We start from the raw sequence: 18,084 nt of genomic DNA on the forward strand, positions 1-18,084 counted from the left end.
TACACTGAAATTTTCTAGGAGGTGACTAGCAACTTTTGCCTCCTAAATCTCTAATCAGCTTCCCCTCTCCATTCCTACTGCTCCTCAGTTGTGGCTCTCATTCTCTTACCTGGACTACTCTAATTTCCTAACCTGTCTGCCTCCAGCGAATTTCCCCTTAATTTCAAACATCCAGCTGCCAGATAGTTGTGTGTAAAACATTCTAAGACATTTGCCTGAAAAGTTTTCTCCCTGTCAGAATCTCCCAGTAGCTCCTATCTTCCCATGGAATAAACTCTTGTACTAGTTACAAGGAAGTCATAATTTAAGTGACCTGATTCTTCAAATGTCCCATTTCATCTGCACCCTTCTTGCCTTTAGCATTATTGCCTTAAAACATAATGTGGAGGGTACACATTGGCACAGCAGTTAAGGTGCTGCTTGGGACATCCTCATCCCTTATCAGAGTGCCTAGGTTCAAGTCTTGGCTCCACTTCCATTCCAGCTTCCTGCTAATACACAATCTGCGTGGAGGCAGGTGATGACTTGAGGACTTGGGTCCCTTGCCACGTACATGAGAGACCCACGTTGAGCTCCAGGCTTGTCTCGGTCTTTCCTACCCTTATTGTTCACAGGCATTTGGGGAGTGAAGCAGGAGATGGAAAATTTCTCTATTTCTGTCCCTGTGTGTCTCCCTGCCTTTCAAAGAAATAAAATAAACAATATGTTTTAAAACAAAAAAACAAAGAACTCACCATGTACCTTGTTGCTTTCTAAACCCACTGAATAATTTCATGTCTAGACTTATCACAAAAAATTCTTCTGCTTGTTCTGTCCTCCATACCTTAATTACCTGACAATTAATAATGTTCATGCTCACCTTATATTTCCTCCTAAAAAAGGCAACCCTGACTTTTTATCCTCCTTCCTGCAACTGTCCACCAGCCACAGCTTATCAGTCCTCCCTCTCTGCTATCTTGGTTCTAATATATTCCTGTATTTAGTATTCTAAACATTCATTATTATTTATTTGTGCTAAAGATTAGGGGAAGATGTCTCTTTTGAAATCCAAACAAATCTTTGGAATTTCTTAAATCGAAATGCTACAGCCTCAAATAATTTCTCCCCAAAAATGTTTATCTAGAATGGGATGGAACACAAACCATGTGGATGGGCAGATGGTGAGCAGGAATCTAAGCTCACTGAATAGGTCCCCTTTCCAGCCTTGAAGCCTGGGTGATTTAAATATGGACCTAGGCAAAAAATGTATTCACTATATATAATTACTCGGAACTCACTTCTGAAGGAGCCAAGAATTCAAACTTTATAATTACCAAAGACCAGTATTTTGGCGCTTATTTGTGAATTTGCAACCCAATAGAAATCTGCATCCATGGAAAGGAATGAATATGCCTTCATCTTTCTGTGAGAGATAGTGGCTATCTAATAAATGTTAAATGAACAAATTAAGCAGATATCTGAAGTTCAACTGGAATAGTTAATTGTAAAATGTTCATTCTCTTCTACTTTTGAAAAGAATGGCTGTGTGATGATGTCGTCTATTTAGGAAGAGTATAATTGCTAGAGGAAAATATCTCACTCAGTATGGATTTATTTCCTTTATTCATTCATTCACCAAATATTTGATGAGATCTTCATAGAAGGCATACATTATTCTTATATCCTCAACACTTTGAACAAACAAAACAGATGAAGTCTCTGCTTATAAGATACTTAAACTAATGGAGGCACAAGGAGAGAGATTAAAATCCCACAGCGTTACAAACCCATTTTTTTTTTTAATGCTTCTTTGTTGCTTTTAAAACCTGGGAAGGAGTTTGGCAAAAGAAAAGACAGGGAGTTGAGACAGAGTTGGTGGACTCCACTTTCTGTTGCTGCCACCATACGACAGGAATTCTGAGCTTTGTGACTTCAGATTCCGAAGATTTTTAGATCCTTGGAGGGTTCCTAACATTTGTGTAAAAAGCATTGCCAATCAAATGACAAAAATAATTTTTTACCCCGTGGGCTGGATGTGTGACTCTGCAAATGAGCAACTTTACCAGGGAACTGAGAGTTATATTTTAGAAACCTTAGTTTTGTCATAAGGACCACATCTGAACTGTGAAAACTGAAGGGAAATGATAAGAATATACAGCCATTTATTGGGAACTGCCCTTTAGAATTTCAGGAAAATTTAATTAGAGACCATTTCTGCAATGACACATGCCAGCTGATTATTGTAAAATTGACAGGGAAAAATGACTCCTTCAATGACAAAGTGTCGCTTTCTGAAAATTCAGAAGATGTCATACATTTCGGAGTGGTCAAAATTAATTATGCCAGGCTTGGAAAAGTGACAGCATCTTGATAGTTACTCACAGCTATTCCCTCATTTGGAACAATTCCCCCTTTACATGTCCTGCAAGACACAGCTTAAGGATCTCATCTTCCGTGAAGACTTTTTTGACTCCTCTGAAGGCAATGAGTCACCCTTGCCTCAGCTAACACTGTAGCCTATGTATACTTCTACCAGTTCATCAAACACACTGTACTGCAATTATTTCTTAGAAACCCATTTCCTCCTCAATATTTTACTCTTTTTTGTGTTTGTGTATCTTATTTGCCAGAAATTAACTATCTGGAATGGATAGGTTAAATGGATAACTAATAGTCCATTTTCTAAGCTGGCACAACCAACACTTATTCTCTAATGATAGGAGGAAAAGTCAGTCTTCAAATGGCAAAAACATTTGATTTAGTTAATATGGCAAATCTATATATCGAAGTTCTTGATTTTCATCTATATGAAGTTAACATCAAATATTCATTTATTAAATCTGTTCAATGTGACAGAATGGATATTTAATGAATCTTTAACCTGCTAGAAGATTTTTGAATATCAAATACTGTAACTGCTTTTCCATACTACTAACGATATATTTAGTTAGTATGGGTGAAGATGACAGTGATGCATTTCCTTGAAAGAAAACAAAACAAAAATCAAGGCAATGTTTAACAGAATCGAACTTAGTGAAAAACCAATATGAGACTAGGAAGTTCTTCATGATGGAAAATTTATCTCGATATACAAGTCAAGGGAGGGAAATATGGTATCTTTTTAGAATTGCTCCTATTAAATACATGAAATCTGTTCTTTTTATTTTAATAAAAATCTAAAGATAGTAAAATAAAAGGAATTGACTACTTTCTGAACTTAAATCCATAAGGCAAATGGATGAACAAGTAATTTCTTAACCAAAGCTAAGTGATAAGGACAACAAAGCATAAAAATGTACAAATAACACTGCAAGATAACATAGATTAGACTCTATAAAAACCATATTCTTACTTTCCCTCATGGAGTCCCTGGGAGAAAAGTAAGGAATGGAAAAATCAGATCTGTAATAATCACAGGCAATTATGATCTTAGATTATATATTATATATTCTTCCAATATGGTAATGTTTTCTGAAATGCTTGTTTTCTGGTAACACATAGACCTCCAAACATATTTCTGACAAATCTTGCCAAAAGGCTTACAAATTTTCCAAATAAATGTTTGTTTTTATACTTCTGCTTACAATCCTTTAGAAGGCAGGCTATAGGGTTAAGAGTTTTAATTTTAAATACCCTGCATACATATAAACAGACAATAAATCTTCCAACAGTTAATGGAAAATGTGCAAATCCAAAATTTTTCTTTGTACTAAAATAAACTTTTAATTCCATTTTTATGAACTTTTTAAGTACTCTTGCATATGTATGTTATGAATCACGATGAAAAATATATTTCTTATGACTTACAGTCAAAATATTTGAAAGCCATTGCTTCGAAGACTACGAATAGGCTAATTATTTTAATAGGCAGGAATGCACATAACACATTGACTGCAATATTTCTTCAAGAAGGCAACTCCTTAAACACTAGATAAGGCATTATTCCCTCTTTCCACCTTTCTAGAAAGTCTCCCCATTAGTATCTCTTTATAAACGATCTATAAACACTCTTTTAGCTTTAAAGTACTGGTGTTTATATCCAGTTTATAATAGCTGTTGAGTAGAATGAAGATGTGAAAAGACTCCGAGGGAACAAGAGATACTGCTTATAGAAGGGTACTTCAAAAAATTCCCAAGAAAATGGAAATAAAAGATAGTTATTTTGGTGTAAAAATATGATAGTCATGTGTAGTATTTTTTATAACATACACTGTTCATGAAATTTTGAAGACCCCTTGTCTGTACCATATTGTTCTCAAATGTCAACTGATGGGGGCTGAGCACTGACTCGGAAGGCAGGAAGGGCTTGGACAGGGATCTTTGTCCTCAATGGCAGTGAAGAAAGAAGGAAGATGTTGACCAGAGGATACCCAAGCTTGAATTAGAGTCAATCAGGAAGTATGTCTTAGAAACATAATCAAAAGTGCATTTACCTACTCTCCCAAAGGCAGCATTTCTATAACTCTTAGAGACTCTGACATATCTGAACACATGTAGAATACAGATTATAACCTGTCAATGCTGTGTATGACTGGAGGTGTAAGTAGCAAGGATCTTCAAAGATTCATGGAAAATGTCTTTTTCAAGAAAAACTATGACTGGATTTTTTAAAAAAATACAGCAAAATAAACTTCTCTTTCAAGTTCACATTTCCATAAACTTTTATAGTAATCTCCAACCTACTTCAACTTTTTGTGTATAAAGCAGGAAAAAAATGACCATTTCAGAGTAATTTCTACAGCACTTTTAAAATGCTATTTTAAGCAATCTACCCTCTGAAGAACATAAGGCAGATATATCATTATCCTTAGAGGTGACATGACCCACATAAGTTCACAAACTCTGAAATTATCAAGGTAAGAACTAAACCCTCAGTCTTTGCATTCCAAATTCTTCGCCTTCTCATTATACTGACCTACTTCTCAATTTGAGAGAAAACAGAAGGCTCCAAAATCAAAGATATACTTTGCTTGCCTCATGGTTTTGCCCTTGGCCAGCTTTGGCCTGAGAAAATACAAGGAATATTATACTGCCTTTCACAATAGGCTGAAAAAATTGCATTTCATGGAAGGTAAAACTCCATCAATAGTAAAAGTCATGGGTATCTCATGTACCACTAAGAAGTTAAAAAATAATTAAACCATGACATAATATTTTCATATCTTTTAGAATTCCCTTAAAAATTACCAAAATATTTTATAATTATATTTACATATAGCATTTTTCCCAAAGAAACCTTTTACTTACAAAATGCATAAAGTTTGTATTCCTTAAGTAAAACTTTAGAAATATAGTGATTCTTCCCATCCCTCCTCCCTCTCAGTCCCAGTCCCATTCTCCACATACAGAAATGGAAGCAGAGTCCAGATTCAAACCCAGTGTCAAACCCAGGCACTCTGATATGGATGTAAGCATCCCAAGTGGCACCTTAACAGTCATACCACTCACTCATTCTGTAAGGGTACCTCTTACAAGGTTCTACTCTTCGGTGAGCTTTGAGGTTAGACCTAGTAAATTTTACTGGAAGATAAGGACAAGTGCTTTCACATACTCACTTGGAGGCATAGTTTTTTTTTTTTTTTTTTTTTTTTTTTAACAATCCTTCTATGTTTTAAACATCAAGAATTGTATTTGTGTACACATGCCACTAGAAAAAAATGACAACTTTACCTAAACACAGTAATAACTACCTCAATCGAGGGGACTTTTGTAAGACGTCTTCAACTGTAAGACTTATCCTATGTTCAGGGATGTTAAATAGGAAGGGGAAACTATGCTTTAGAATTGGTAAAAAGCAAAAAGGTATAAGATTTTAATTAACATGCTTCACCATCCCAACTCCTTCTGAGGACAGAACCAAAATAAATATTCAAAACTGGTTAACTGACAACACTTATTGAACACGTAGAGTGATGGATGCTATTTTACATTTCAAATTCTTATAACTCTGTGTAGAAGGCCTTGCTGTACTTTTTACAGATTCAACAACTGAAATTCAAAAAGAAACTCATTCAAAAAGAAATTAAAAAAACAACTCTCCCACAATGTAAAGGCAGCACATGCCAGAGCCTGAACTCAAACCTGAGCAAACATTACACTGCCTCATCTATAACCCTCAGTTGTCTCTTAATATCCTTTTCCTATTAAGAAAAAAAAAAAAACTTTTGCAAAACACTTCCCTAATTCATTTCCTTTCACTCTTTTTGTTTTCTCTTTTGTTCATTGTCATCATTCTTCAAACATGTCACGTGGAACCACGAGGTATTCCAGGAGTAGGCTTTTGGGAGCGTGGTTAAGTTGGAGTACCTGACTGGAGCCCTGGTCCCTCTGCTTCCTGATACAGTGCACCTTGGCAGGCAGCAACTGATGGCCCAAGAACTTGAGTCCCTGCCAGGCATGGGGGAGATGTAGATGGACTTCCAGGCTCCTGGGTTCAGCCAGGCCTATCCCTAGCCCATTTGGTCCAGTGAACAGAAGATCTCTGTTTCTCTGTGTCTCTCTGCCTTTCAGATAAAGTGAAAAAACATAACAATGGGATATTCTCAGGAGACATCCTATTATAAATGTTTATCTTATCTTTCTAGTTCCTGCTGAAGTTATCTGTTGTCAGATGAGCTATGCCTTTCTTTCTAGTACAGCTGCCACACTGAAATACAGCTCCTCCGAGTTCCTAATGGTGCAGCTGAAGTAGCATCTCTCTAGTCTGTGCAAGCCGAGTGCATCCTCTACACTCTCAACTGGAAGGTGTACTCACTGCAGGAAATAGGCATGCAAGTGGAAACAGAAGCTGTAGACAGGCAAGGGGCTTGAAAGACTTTCCTAATAATTCTAATCCTCTATGGTCATCAAGCAGTGAAGTGATTAAAACAGGATTTGAGGGGACTGTTCTGGAAGCCTCTTTCTGTAACCAGGCCTTGACTTACCTAACTGAGATGCTAACACTCCTGTCCTCTATCTCTGATGGCCTCACATAACTTCTTTGATGGGTCTCTGCTCACGCGTCCTGTTAGAAATGATTACTCACCCTTCACTCTTCCCTCCCCTGGATCGCATCACATTCTGAAATTCCAGTAACCTTTACGTCCAGCTGCATGATCTCAGAGACCCTTCATTATCTCCAGGGTCCTTTACCGCAGTGCTGACCAGTAGAAACACAGGGCCACCCCCAAGGAAAGCCAGATAGCAATTTTAAACTTTCTAGTAGCCATATTAACATAAAAAGACATGAAATTAATTTGGCAACATGGAGCTAATATATGAACAATATCATTTAAATCTATACTCAAAATAATGACAATTTGAATATTTTTCATAGAACGTCTTTGAAATCTGGTATGTATTTTTAATTTATAACACATTTCAATTCAGACTGGCCATGTCTGCAGTGCTCAATAGTCATATGTGGCTATGGGCTACCATCTGATACAGCACTTCTAGAGCTTTACCCTTACTCTTAATAATGGGCTGTGAATTTCACATTTTTATTGAATGAAAAATGCAGTGTAGTGGCAGATAAGCAAGGTGAGATGATATTGTATGTCATGGAGAGGGAAGGAAAAACAGGAAATAATCACAGAGGGGAAGCTTTGTAGAATTAGCTATAATATCCCTTAGTTGAAATTATGACATTATTGGAAATAGAAGGATCTGAGAGACCAAAATAAAAGATAAATTTTGTATCAGGATGAAAATTATTCTGGAAGAAGCAAATGTAATTTTTTTTTTTTATTTGACAGGTAGAATTACAGACAGAGGGACAGAGAGAAAGGTCTTCCTTCTGTTGGTTCACTCCCCAAATGGCCGCCACGACCGGCGCTGAACCAATCCAAAGCCAGGAGCCAGGTGCTTTTTCCTGGTCTCCCACGTGACTGCAGGAGCCCAAGCACCTGGGCCATCCTCCACTGCCCTCCCAGACCACAGCAGAGAGCTGGACTGGAAGAGGAGCAACTGGGACTAGAACCCAGCGCCCATATGGGATGCCAGCGCCACAGGCGGAGGATTAACTAAGTGAGCCATGGCACCGGCCCCTAAATGTAATGTTTTTAACAAAATGTGCTTCTAATAGCACTACCCACATATAAGTGTTTTTTAAATACTTGTAACCTTTCCTCATTTTGCAGACACAAGTAATTATAATGAAAATGATAGATTTTACCATTAAATATATACTGAGTCCTTTTAGTTCTTAATCTAGATAATTGCTTTATGAATTTGCCAAAGATTCATTTCTACTTAGTGCATACAGCTAAATAGACAAAACTGAATGAAGTTATGGCACTTTAATAGGTAACATGACTGCTCATTTTCTCAGACTAATAGACTTTTCATTTGACAAAAAGAAGTGACCCTGCTACGCCTACTTAGTATTACTTACCTAATAATTACTGGCTCTCAATTCAATGCCATTTAAGTTGTTTTATCACAGTTCATGTTGTTATCAAAATCAGATAAGTGGAAGGAAAAAAAGTAGGCACATAGAATTCCAAATGGATGAATTTTTAATAAGTAAAGAAGTATTTAAGATGTTAGGAACTTCAGAAGAGCTCTTTTCATGTAGATCCAATTTTGTTTTGTTTGGTATTTATATGTTTTCTTCAGGTTTTAATAAACACAAATATTGGCAGTGCAGCGGCTCAATAGGCTAATCCTCTGCCTGCGGCGCCGGCACACCAGGTTCTAGTCCCGGTCAAGGCGCCAGATTCTGTCTCGGTTGCTCCTCTTCCAGTCTAGCTCTCTGCTGTGACCCGGGAGTGCAGTGGAGGATGGCCCAAGTGCCTGGGCCCTGCACCCGCATGGGAGTCCAGGAGAAGCACCTGGCTCCTGGCTTTGGATCAGCGTGGTGCGCCGGCCGCAGTGGCCATTGCAGGGTGAACCAATGGAAAAGGAAGACCTTTCTCTCTGTCTCTCCCTCTCTCTCAACTGTCCACTCTGCTTGTCAAAAAAAAAAATTAAATAAATATTTTTAACTTTTCTAGGCTCCCATTGATGTCATAATATCATCCCACTCCGATCCTAGCTAGGAACATGAGAGTAATCTTTTATTCCTTTATGTATATCAGTCATCTAACAAAATAGTTGTATGTATATATCTACACCTTACATCTACATGGTGTGCCCATGTGCATCTCCCTTTCTTCATCTCTGATACTGCTGCCTTACTCCAGACTTTTATCAGCTCACACAGAACTCCTCCAATGACCCCCTAAGAGATCTTTCTGTATCAAAGTGTATCCCATCAAATTCATAACCCCCAAAGTTGTCAGAGATGTCTCTGCTATGAATGAAACAGCCAAGCTCCTTATTCTAACCACACACATGAGCCCTCATTGATATGGTTTCTACCCAGCACCTTTCTTACTTCATGTCATTTGATTACCTCTATTTATTCTGTATTAACAATAGACTGGTATTTTTTATGACCATAACTTGGATTAGGTGCTTCTCTTTCATAATTTTATATACTTAGTTTAAGAATCTACCACAATCTTACATGAATCATGTTCTAATTTAGAAACTAAGTGGGAAATGAACTACCAAAAAAAATCATGGATGTACAACATACCTCATTATTAAACCATGAGTACACCTATCCACCATTACAATAAGGGAAGAAAACACAGCTTGCTGTCATTCAGAATTGAAAAGGGTACTGAAAACAAGGAAAGTGAAACTGTGCAAGAGCCTGTGGAAATTCCATGATAAGAAATACCTTTGTGTGTTCTCATTACAACAATTTTTTTTAAATTATTAAAACAGTTGCCACCTTGAAGAACTGGCATTAGCTTGTATGAGCTTGCCCTCTTTTTATCCTGTGGATCTTCAATTTCCTTAGACATTTTTGGGAAAGCTGTTTATGAAAAGTAATGAGCAAGAAGTTTTCCTTGTCATGTCTTGAAATGGACTTGTCTTAGGAGCTGTTTGATTAACAGTATAGAACCTGTCATGCTGAATGACAACAAAGCTTTCGAGGACTTCCCTTTTACTCTAAAATAGCTATTTGCCATCACATCATTATGTGGGGGAAGGATGAGGGCAGAGTTTATTCTCTGGTCCACATAAAAGCAGCTAATTAGATATTTCATCAAAACTAATTTTGGTGAGTATTTATGTTATCAGAATGGATAACAAATGCCTTCTCTTTGCCCTGAATCTGCTATCTTTTTAAGTGTTATTTTGGCAAAAAGTTTAAAAGCCACTTTAACAAAAAGTTTTCTAACTTTAAGTTCCTAAGTGAAAACTTCTTTTTGTAAAGTTATTTAAAATTTTCCCTAAAACACTGTTAAATTTGAGAAGACAAATTAACTTCACCATTAGTTAAAGTACAAGAGTACTTCAAAAAGGGCACCAAAAAATGGAATTTTAAATGAGTTTATTTTGGTGCAAAAAAAAAAAAAAAAAAAAAGAGAAATCCATGTAAAGTTGTTTCATAATACAGATCTTCCTTGAACTGTTTGGGCCCCTGGCATGCTTGGATTTCCAAGATTTTTGCACCAAAATAAACTTTCCTTTGAATTATATTTCCATGGACTTAATTGAAGTACTCTGATATATAAACAAAGGAATGGGGGAGGGGCTCAGGCATTTGGCACAGTATTTCAGATGCACTTCTGACATAAGTATCTGGCCCAAGTCCTAGCTCTGCTTCAGATCTAACACTCTTCTAACATGCATCCTGGGAGGCAGCAGGTCATGGCTGAAATACTCGGGTCTCTGCTACTCATTTGAGAGACAAGAACTGAGTTCTTTGGTCCTGTCTTTGGCCTGGCATAGCCCTGGCTGTTGTAGGCATGTATACAGCAAACCAAGAGATGGAAGATTTCTCTTTGTCTCCATCTCTCTTTCCCTTTCAAATAAAATGAAAATAAATACACTTTAAAATTAAGAATAGGTTAAAAATGATTGGAAATATTGAATTACTTGAATGGATTTATCCCTTCTAAATATTTAATAGCAAATCAAAGTAGCAGTTATTACATTATAATATTTAGACTGAAAACTATCTCCTGTATTTTTACTTAGTAGCAACCATGATTCTTGGGCAATGTGTAGTGACATAGTGGATATAAAGACACTGTCTCTTAAAAAATGAGAAGCATTTTGCTTAATTTGTCCTCATGTTCTTCAAACAGAGTATAATTTATTACCCATTTTATTATACTATGGTATATTATATCTGTCATTAAATTACATCCCATTTGTAAACAATAAAATCCTATCAAGTATTTATTTTAATTACCATCTGTTGGCATCTATCAATATTTCAGTGGATTGAGATTTTAACATGCAAATGCTTTTTCTAGCACAGCATAAACATTCATCAATGTTTATTTCAATAGCAACAGGAAATAAAATACTTCCTTCTTATCTATACCCAATAGACACTCAACAATGACTAATCATATGTAATGACTGTTATAATATGCAACTACAACTTCTTTCAATATAAATCATTTGCATGCTTAACCCCTCATGATCATGGTAATATCTTATATCTAGATAACAGGTTTAGTCTTCACCATTAATTCTAATCATGATTTGCATAATGACAGCCAGAATGATATATTGTAAGCTCAGTAAATACAAAAGTATTTCAAAAACTTCACAGAAAAATGAAATTAAAAGATGTTTATCTTGGTGCAAACAACTCAACCTATGTGAAGTTTTACCATAATATACATGTTCCAAGAACTTTATGAAATGTTTACTTTTTAATATAACATTTCTGTCACTTTTATTAGGCCTTTGATTCCAAGCTTGTACATTTTCAATTATTTTTGTAGTCAGTATCTGTTATGGCAACAAAGAACAACTTTAGCCCCACCACTAAGATGAAGAAATTGGGGCCAGAATTAAAGAATTTTCTATTTGGCTACAGGTTTAGGCACTGTCAGGTAAAGCAGAAGCTGAGTGAAAGTCACTGGAAGCTGGGAACATTCCAGTGCTTGAGACCTAAGAGATGATGAGCATTAGGAAGCAGCAACCCACTGTAGAGAAAAATTTGAGTTAAATTGATCTAGGTTTGTTTGAGTTTCTTCACTATATAACCACATGGCTAGGGCAACCCACTTCATTTTTCTGCAACTGTATTATGAAGTGAGGAAAGAAAGATATACTTCTAGGATTGCTGTTAGTACTAAAAAAAATCTAATATTTTTTACACATGCTGTACCAAACAATTACTACTGCTACTAATGGGATGATAATGAAATGAATTAATGAAGATTATGCTCATAGAAGTAAATAACAGGCCAGCGCCGTGGCTCACTAGGCTAATCCTCCGCCTTGCGGCGCCGGCACACCGGGTTCTAGTCCCGGTCGGGTGGCCGGATTCTGTCCCAGTTGCTCCTCTTCCAGGCCAGCTCTCTGCTGTGGCCAGGGAGTGCAGTGGAGGATGGCCCAAGTGATTGGGCCTTGCACCCCATGGGAGACCAGGAGAAGCACCTGGCTCCTGGCTCCTGCCATCGGATCAGCGTGGTGCGCCAGCCGCCACGCACCAGCCACCACGCACCAGCCACGGCGGCCATTGGAGGGTGAACCAACGGCAAAGGAAGACCTTTCTCTCTGTCTCTCTCTCTCTCACTGTCCACTCTGCCTGTCAAAAAAAAAAAAAAAATCCCCCCCACAAAAAAGAAGTAAATAACAGTTAACATTCAGATCTATGACATCTCCCTGTGGGTAAAGTAACCTACCCTTCCAGCACTTTGACATTTTGATTTGCATGTACAAATACCCATGACTATTGAATTTATTGCCAATATTACTGAAGTTGACATTGATGCCACATTATTGAAATTATCTGGAATATGTCTGTTGTGTGCATGGATAAGTGAATGTTCCAAAGGAATTTAGGATAAAATAATGTAAGGGCTCTTAGGAAGAAACAGAATGGAATTCTGGTCAAAGCCCTGTTTGCCATGTAGTGTTCTGCACAAAACTACTGTCTTACAAGTATCCAAAGCGGTTTAATGAGAAAATAGATGTAGCAAATGCTGGCTGAAAAAGCAAAAAAATTCTTAAAACTTCTCAAAATATTCAAAATGTAGGTAATACTTTTCAAGTATTTCATCAGCAAACCATCATTTCACAAGGTGCACATGAACACTGCGGGAGGATGAACTAAAAGATCCACTAACATGGACAAAAAGCAACAGCTGCCTCAAGATGAACACTCTACTTTTAGAAATGGATTGAATCTGGTAATAGAACATACCCAGCTGTAGCTGGCAAAAGGCATTTGACTTGTTTTTTATTTTTCATTTTTTCCATGTAGCCATTTCTATGGTTATTTTCTCTCCAGTAATTGGAAGCTAATCTGTTACAGCTGGAACTTTTTGAGCTTTTGATATTGATAGGTATATGTTGTACATGTATGTTAAATATATTTACAGTGGTTCTGGGCTAGGGTTGGGTGCTCCCAGGAGGGCTGTATATACCAGCAAGGCATATGTTATGAAGGACTTCATGGAAAGGTGTGGTTGATGTGAGGGTTACCAGCTCCTTACTTGTTCACTCACTCCTTTTATGAGACACATGTTAAAACAGTAGTAGTGTGGGTCACCATGTCAGTGATATCTTTAAACACAAGAGCTGAAAGTGGGAAGAGGCAGCCAAAGCTGATGGAGGCTTTGTGGGATTTCCCAGATTCGTATGGTCCCATTTCCCCCAAAGAAAATGAAGAAATAGAGAAGACTAAAGTAGTTTGTTAAAAGAAAAAAAAAAAGCATTTGATTTTGATGGTAAGGTGGGTGGTTACATTATTATGATACACCTTCAGAGTATAAAAATTACAGGTAATTTTCTTTTCTGAAAGGTGATTATGATAATAGAGCTCTGCTCTTAAGAGACTAAAAGCTCTTTATCTTGGTAAAGAGAAAAAGTGACAACTGTCAAAACAATAAACCTGAAACAAACATAAAATGCAAAAGGATCCCGAGACAGTATACTAGCCAGCTCCAACTACAGAGTGCATGGACTTCACTGTGTGGAAAATACACGTACTTATGTAGGAAGTATACAACAGTTCTCACTCTATAGACACAAATCAGAACAGCAGGAAACCAAGCAGCTGACATTAAAAAGGGGAGACACAGCACCTCATTATTCAGCCCTTCTGTGTTCCCACCCTGTGTGTTCTCATAGGGAGCGAGATGTTCTTAACCCATTTATAGATTCTAAAACACTGACAGAGGAAATTCAGAACCACAGAACATGAACTCAGGCAACCCTTATTTTCTAATTTTGTAAGAATTCACTCTACTCTTTTTAGCTGACCATGATTGTATGACCTTTCTTTCTAAAAATTTCACTGTTTATGACTCCAGGTCATATAATTTTAATTATATTAATATGCTATCACTTACCTTCCTAAGTGAATTAATTTCATAATCCTTACAGCTAGTGTTTTCCAAACCATGGGTTTTAAAATTACTCTAGGGAATTATGAACAGAATTGTTTAATTAAATAGAACAGAGTGAAATGGCATAGCATAATATGGAATAGAAAATATCAGACTGCAATGCTCATAGTTAGGGTACTACTATTTCATGCATTTTTATTTCTGTAATACCAGTAGAATAAAACTTCAAATAGTCTTTTACTCACAGGACAAATATTTGAAGTATATTGTTTCAGGTAATATTTGGATATCAAGTTTTCATATTGTTATGGAATCAATCATGCTGCATTCTCCATTCTAACATATCACATACTTCCAATGATCTGCCTCACAGCCCCTGGGCCTACCTCTGGGTTCTGTTGTGGCTACTGGGCCATTCTAGGAGCAATATATCTGGCTCTGACTGATAATCTCTTGCCTTGTCTATATCGATATATGCTGTGCAGAATAACACCAGAACTTCTCTTATCTAATTGAAAGTTTTGTACCCATTAACCAATGTAATCCTGCCCACTTCCAACCTTAGTCCATGATAATCACCATTCTACTCTACTTTTATCAATTCAACTTTGTTAAAGTCTATATAATAAGGGAAATAATACAGCAACTGTCTCTATGTGCCTGGCTTATTCAACTCAACATAATGTCTTTTATGTGCATTCATACTGTATCAATGACAGGATTTTCTGTTTTCAGAAGGCTGAGTAGTATTTCATTATATTCCGATACCATTCCATTTATCCACTGATAGACACTTACGTTGTTTCAATATTTTGGCTAGTCAACAAGGCTCCAAGAACACATAGTGTGAAATGTACAGCCTTTCCCATGGTTTTTGGGAAAACTGAATGCCTACAACCAAAAGGATGAAAATGGACCCTTATTCTCATACCTTATATAGAGAGAAATGCAAAGTGAATTAAAGAAAATATGTAAGACATAAAATTATAAAACAATTAGAACAAAACATGGATGCAGGCAGTGTTTTTTGGATATGACCCCAAAAGTACAAGAAACAAATGTAAAAACAGAAAAATGGGTTTGCATCAAAGTACAAAGCTTCTCTACAGCAAATTAACAGAGTGAAGCACTAAATGTACCAGGAATCACAACATAACAAGATAGAATATTTTCACAAGTAATTACAAAGCTAAAAATTTGAATTCTTATGCAGTAAAGATAAGGCCTTATTGCAATTAAAAAAGTTTCAATCCAAATTACAAAAAAAAAGTTACAAAATGACACTACCATTAATGAATTATGCTGCACTGTAAATGGTTGCTAAATATGAATGAAATATTTGATTCACACCAAGCACCCCAGAATCAAGGCAGTTTCCTAGGGTAGTGGCTTTAGCAGCATATATTTTAGTGACATCTATACTTTATCACCAAAAAGTTCTTAGTAAGAAACACAGTTTCCTTTTTCTCTCCATATATATTCTTTTCTCTTCGGAAATCATTTCAAGGTGTCCCTGAATTTCAAAAATAGAAACACATTTGATGGTTTCAAGTTGCCAATCAAATTGACAGCTATAAAATACAGTCAGTCATTCTGCTAAGGCTTGACTTTTAGGGTAATTTTTAGTTCTGAAATCTAATCACACCCATGTTTTTTAAGTGAAACGATAATGCCTGGATAATTCTATATGCCATTGGGTATTAATTCACCTGTCTTCTGTTTAAGGCTATAATCCTAATAGGATACTGTTATAGTTGATGTTTCTCTATTCTCATTGCAAAGGGTGATGATAGTGACATTTCTAATAACTACATAGTGACAGCAGTAATTAGTCAACATGTGGCAACTTGAGTTGAACTCTGCAAGTAGTCCCTTAGATTCAAGACTTTAAAATGTACACATGTCAAAAGGAATACTGTGCTCTATTTCTAGAGTTTTGTCCATTAAATGAAGCTTATGAGTACTTTGCTGAAATTTTGTTCTCCTATGGTAACTGGCATTCATCTAGTCATTAGGCTATCTCACATACTCTAATACATTAGGAATTCCCTTCACGGGACTTGACAGATTGTGTGATTACCAATGCGCCTGACCAGTTCTACATTATAATCCATAGTACTGAGCTATGGTTATCAATAAAGCACAGTTAAGTGAATAGCAATAACTTTTTGGCTTGGTTTTTAAAAACTTCCACATTTTAAATTTAAAACATAAAGCCAATATTTTCTCAAAATGGTATCATAGTGAGCTTACTTATAGAATTAAACTATAAATTTCAATTTTTTGGGATCGACTTAGCACCTAATATATCAAGGATATAGTATTGACTTGCTAAGTATTTTAAATAGAAAAGCAATGTATGAAAATGTGAATAAAGAATAAATAAATGACATCAACTACCCAACTGTCAGAACTGTCATTCTGCACTAATAACAGAGCAATGATACTTAATGAACAACAACAACAAAAATGCATCCTACACAAAAGCCTTGTGCAGGGTTTTCCACTTCTATTATATGGTAATTTCAAACCGATCATTTCTGATATTTCTTCTATCACAATGGACAATTGCTTGGAAAATAAAAAATAAACTATAAAATTCTGTCTTTCTGCCTAACTGACCTAATTATCCTCATTAGCTTCCTTGACAAAATTCTAGTGTTCAGAAACCATTACTGTCTGTTTTACTGCATGTGAAATGAGGGTGTTGTCCTCAAAATCATCTGACTTTTGAAATCTTACAATTACCAATTGTTATTTATAATTGATTTTCCTAAGCTATAACACAATTATGCCTCTGTAAATGAGCTCTAGTTCAGTTCTGGCTAAAGTGAACTAAGAAAAGAAGGAAGAGTATTTTAGTTCTAGTTCAGTAAGGTGAAAAATGAGTTCCCAATCTTGATTTCATTGTTTTTTTCAGACAGGAGCAGAAAATCAGAAAACATGTGGAGACCTCAGGCGAGGACAGGAGCTCTAGAATCTGGCAAGGTTTGGTCATCAAACAATACCACAAAGCAAATGAGGATGATATTTTGATTCAAAAACATTTATCTAATAGAACACACTATCAACTTCCCCAAGTTAAAATAGAAGTCATTTTGTAGCAAATATTCAAGAGTACACACAGTTCCTGAAATATTAATCTTAAAATGGAAGCTCTACCATGATTGTTAAGGCTGACATATCATTCTTAGACTTCTGGTATATTTTAAAAATATTGTATGAGTTTTGCTTCCCTAAGGATACCTTTTTAACCATAAGATGAGCATTTTCATAAACTAGAGTTAAAAATTAAAATAGACAATTTTTGGATACCACATGTCTTAATAGCTAAATAATGTGATTTTAATATAGCGCAGGATGCTTCATTGCATAGAGTCCAGACCATATCATAACTTTATAATATATATTCTCGATACCACTGTAATGGAGCATTATTATTATACTTTTGGAAGCAAAAATTACTAATTTCTGTTAAATGCAAATAATAATAAAAATACAAGTAAAGATGAAATATTAATAAGGGTTCAGTTAATATTTTTAAAAAAGGACATGATTCTCAACATGGAGTTTGGAAAAACAATGTGAAAGCCAGTGTTGTGGCAAAGTGGGTAAAGTTACAACCTGCAATGCTCACATCCCATGTGGGTGCCAATTCTGTCCTGACTGTGCTGCTTCAGATCCATCTCCCTGCTAATGGTATGGAAAAAGCAGAAGACGGTCCAAGTGCTTGGGCCCCTGCAACCAT

General features: G+C 36.2%; 1 protein-coding gene across 2 annotated transcripts in view; it reads right to left on the minus strand.

Moving 5' to 3' along the window:
• Window positions 1–18,084, minus strand: part of GUCY1A2 (guanylate cyclase 1 soluble subunit alpha 2) — a 354,340-nt gene that overhangs the window by 53,590 nt on the left and 282,666 nt on the right. The gene's annotated exons all lie outside the window — the stretch shown is intronic.

The sequence above is a fragment of the Oryctolagus cuniculus genome, chromosome 1 (genome assembly GCF_964237555.1).
Source record: "Oryctolagus cuniculus chromosome 1, mOryCun1.1, whole genome shotgun sequence".
Classification (NCBI taxonomy): domain Eukaryota; kingdom Metazoa; phylum Chordata; class Mammalia; order Lagomorpha; family Leporidae; genus Oryctolagus; species Oryctolagus cuniculus.